Source organism: Fukomys damarensis, unplaced genomic scaffold (genome assembly GCF_012274545.1).
Source record: "Fukomys damarensis isolate Sample0158 unplaced genomic scaffold, DMR_v1.0_HiC HiC_scaffold_38, whole genome shotgun sequence".
In the NCBI taxonomy this organism is placed as follows: Eukaryota; Metazoa; Chordata; class Mammalia; order Rodentia; family Bathyergidae; genus Fukomys; species Fukomys damarensis.
In genome coordinates, this window is record NW_022900950.1 from 46,795,365 (window position 1) to 46,800,089 (window position 4,725).

The following is a 4,725-nucleotide window of genomic DNA, read 5'->3' on the forward strand; positions in this document are numbered from 1 at the left end:
TTTTTTTTTTTTTTTTTTTTTTTTTTTTTTTGGTACCACGGATTGAACTCGGGTCCTTGCACTTGCAAGGCAGGCCACCGAACGGCTGAGCTAAATCCCCGGCCCTCAAATGGCACTTCTTAACCGAACAGTACGTTCATAATTTAGTCATGCCTGAGAAGTAAAAACACATGAAAAATTTTAAAAATATATAAATGTTTGTCTTATAAGTAGTTTAACTTTGTATATAAGGAATCAAAGCAATAACATTATTTGGAGCTAACATGTATAAATTTTCTGGAATAAACCCTTGATTGAAATCCACTTCATAATGAGTTTTTAAACAATCTTTCATTTGTTTATTTCTCCGGAAGAAATCAAAGGGGGTGTAGAAACACAATGTAAAACCTTTTTATTTAGTTAAACTCAAAATCTACTTTTTTTTTAATTATGTCTTTGGATTATGTCTGAACATTATTTTATTACATGCCTATTCTCAACACTGAATTTTAAAAGAACCTTCTCTAGTTAATCCAGGCTGTTATGTTTTTTTGTTTGGATGGTTGGTTATCTCTTCTTATAACGTTTTTATTTTGAGACACAGGGTCTCATTAATTTCCAAGGTTAGACTAGAACTTGGAATGTTCCTGCCTCAGCCATCCCAAGTGCTAGGATTACAGGTATGTATTGCTGTGCCCAGCTACATAACATTTTTATTCTTAAGCATTTATATCCAAGAAGCAAAAATTAATTTTAATATGACCCTGTAAACTTTATTTGGACATTTGTAATAGGATAATGAACAATTACCATATTAGTAAAACTGTGTTAACTGTACCTCCTAACTTAGACCCTTCCTTCAAGATATAAATAAGAGCTATTAAATTTTCTTTCATATATATATATGTATGTGTGTGTGTGTGTACACACACACACACACACACACACACACACACACACTGACATGTCATATCACTTGAACATTATTCCATATATATCCCCTACCTCCACCATGGGCTTATCTTTTTTTTTTTTTTCCATTTTGCAGTACAGTGGAATTGAAATTGTGAGCATTCTACCATTAAGATACATCCCCAGCCCTTTTATTTTGTGACAAGGTCTTGCTAAATTGCCTGGCTAAGCTCAAAGTATTGCCTCTAAATTATCTGGGATTGTCGGGGATTTAGCTCAGTGGTTCCGTGGCCTGCCTTGCAAGCATAAGGACCAGAGTTCAATCCCTGGTACAAAAATAAATAAATAAATAAATAAATAAATCATCTGTGATTATAGGCATTGTACCACTGAGCCTAGCATTCCACTCTTAGAAAGATAATCATTCTGTGTCTCAGTGGCTATACATAGTGAGTTTCTTAGAGGTTCACAGGCAAAATTTGAAGCATGTTGGAAAAAAGAAACATCTATTACTAATTATGTTGATGCTAGATTGAGTAAAATTATGTATTCAAATTAATATAGTAACATACAACTGTATATAAAACAAACTAGCAGGAAAATCTTCATGCCATGTGTTAGCACCTGAATATCCTTGTTATGTGACAGTGAAGACAGTTTAAACTTGTGGATACAAAAGAAATTTATTGAAATAGCCCCTTATTGAGGCATAGAATGAAACTACCTTTGATAACTATAATGCTAGAAGATAAGTAGAAAGGAAAAAAAAATGAAACCTTACCACACTGGAAAGAGATTACTACTGCTGCTGAACACTAGAAAGAGATGTACCTTCCTGTCTGCCTGAAATTGCTCCACTGAATCTTTCACTTTGTTAATACCTTTAAAGAATTTCCATATTTTTTGAGAGTAAGAATGAATTTTTTCTAATAATTTGTCTTTCAAATAAAAGTTACTTTAACTATTTCAGTTAAAATTGAAGTAAAATTTAAATAGAAAATCTTTCTGAGTTTATTAAAGCAAAATTATAGTATATTTTGTCAATTTTTTGAAAAAACTTAAAATTCTTTAACAAAGACACAAATTTATGTTATGTATTTTTTTAAGTCATTGCAATAGATCTATCTTGGTTATATGTAACAAACTAGTATCTGGGGGTAGTGGCACACACTAGTAATCCCAGGTACTTGGGAAGCTGAGGCAGGAGGATCCCAAGTTTGAGGCCATCTCAGGCACCTTAGTAAGGCTTTGTCTCAAAATAAAGAGGTCTGGGAATATAGTTCAGTAGTTGAATCCCCAGTTTTGAAGGCTTTGTGCCATTAATACATACATACATACATACATACATACATACATACATACATACATACAGAAATTTGACAATAATAGAGAAATATGTGAAGCTCTGATTGCTCAGATACACGAATAGTTATATGTACATTTTAATAATGACGAAAATACAATACATTAATTCTATGTCAAAGTGCTGTGTATAAACAATTAGAAGGGCAGATTTCGTAGCTTTGGTTATGCATATCACCTTTTAATACTATAATAGAAATATTATATATAATAGAAATAGATTTTTTAAAGGCATTTTAATAAGAATGCTGAAGGCAAAAATGGTTGTTGAGCCTTGAGCTAGAGTAATGATGGTTTTCTGGTATCTTCTGGAGAGGTCTTCCTACATCTAAGTGGAAACAAGGAATATACTCCCTTTTCTGCTGAACAGAGTGAAGGGTAAGACTTAGTAAGATGAGAGGCATAGACATAGACATTCCTTTGTATTTCCTTTCACGATACCAAGTTAACATATCATTCCAAGGCTTCATAATCTAGATATGTAACTACTTACATTAAATAACTCAGAATAACCATTCTTATGGAAATAAATGATCAGAATTAATAATGTAGATTTTTATAACATCTAAGGGAGAATTGATTTGTTTAAAGCTATGTATATTTTTACTATATTTTGTATTAATGTATTTCACGTGGCTTCGTCTATTTCTTTAAAAGTACATTTGCATTTTGCAAGCCTAAGTTTATTGAAACTGTACTCTTGTGTTTCATTTCATGTTTTTCCCTTGATATGAAGTCTTACCTGTCCTTATGAAGATGTCTTTTGAGAGGTATACAAGGAACAAAATGCTGTTTATAAATTCTGCTCTTAATAAGGTAAAAACAATTTTTATGAATCTTTTTTGCATATAAAAGGAAAAATAATACATTCATAAATTTAAAGATTTACTTGTATTGCCTTGTTGACACAAGAAAAATGTGCTTTTCTTTTTCCATTATTCATCTGTTTCTTAATTTAGAGCAATGTGTTGAACACATAGTTGGCTTTCTTAACTTTTTGATGCAGAAATAAATTCTACTTAAAAACTAAAAATAATTATGGACATATATCAATGTTAAAATCTTTAAACATGTTTTTATTTCAAATATATTGTTTGTTTCTAAAAGAAAACAATTTCATTCTTTAGGTACTCTAGTGTGTTTAAAAAAAAAACATAAACCTTGGAGTAAAGTAGCAGCACATAATGGTTTGTGGATTTTGAAAAGGTGCAGGCCATATTGTGCTGCCTCAAAAATACAAGGATCTGATCTTCTGAAGAAAATATATTTTTTATTCATAGCTCTTATGATAGCAATGTCAGCAGTGCCTTAGCAGCACGTAAATATTGGAGTTAAGATTCTAAAATTATCTCCAGTATTAACTGTGCTGCTGAAGTAAGGTTGGCAATACTCAACAAGTGTATTTTAATGCATATTAATGTTACTACTTTTTTAGTTTTAATATATTTTCAATATTATTTACCTATTGTGTTTCAGTCTATAAAAATGTTATAACTTTTTATATTTATTGTGTCTACTAAAGTAGCATACAGTTGTTTCTTGATATCCATAAGTAATTGATTTCAGTACCCGTATGGATACCAAAATCTGCCGATGCTAGATTCCCTTATATAAACTGCTGCTATATTAGATTGTAACCTATAACCATCCTCCAATGTGCTGTAAATCATCTCTGGATTACTTACAGTAACTAACACAAAGTAAATATTATATAAATATGTATTGTGTAAATAGGTACATAGTTTAAGGGAATTATAAAAAGAAAAAATAAGTACATACTCAGATTTTTTCCTCAAATATTTTGATCTGTGGTTGAGTCCAGAGATACAGAACCCACAGATACAAAGAGGCCACTATAATCGCAATTTAAAAATTGTATTGGGGGCCATCAGGAGTTTCTAGAAAGCTAGGAGTGTTCTTCAGTGGTAGAGCTGGCATGTGCAAGGCTCTGGATTCAATCCTTACCACCTTTAAGGGAGGAAAAAAAAAAAGGTTTCTTAAAAGAATTTGGGGAGTATAAGAAGAATTTATTTTGCATATGCAATATAAATATTTAGTTTGTTTTTTTAAGATGGAATAAAATAGTAATTTCTCTGGTTTGAAATTACTTTAGATATTTGCTTATCTTACAGATAATGTATATAAAACATACATTTTGAACAGAATTTAGAAGATAATTTCTAGTAATATTTCTAAATATTTCATTATAAGTGATGAAGAAGAAACATCAAACCATGGGAGTTAAATTCCTAAAAAAATCATCTCAAAATATAATTAATCATAACCTTAAAAGTAGAAAAATTCTTATGTATGATTGACCTATCAATTGGGTAACTGAGCAAACAAAGTCAAATTAATTTGAAACATATGACAGAATAAGATCCTAATCCTGTGTCTTCTAATATTACAATAGTCTGGTATTTTCACTTGTTTTTATTAAAATGATTTTTTTTTTTTTTTTTTTTTTTTTTG

The 4,725-nt window shown here is 30.4% G+C and overlaps 1 long non-coding RNA gene across 1 annotated transcript in view; it reads left to right on the forward strand.

The window, feature by feature from the left end:
• The first annotated feature begins 56 nt into the window (after nt 1-56).
• Nucleotides 57-4,725, forward strand: part of LOC104871161 — a 29,508-nt gene continuing 24,839 nt past the window's right edge. The window contains exons 1-2 of the long non-coding RNA XR_782771.2: nt 57-659; nt 2,990-3,069. This is a non-coding gene — a long non-coding RNA (uncharacterized LOC104871161). The remainder of the gene's footprint in view (nt 660-2,989; nt 3,070-4,725) is intronic.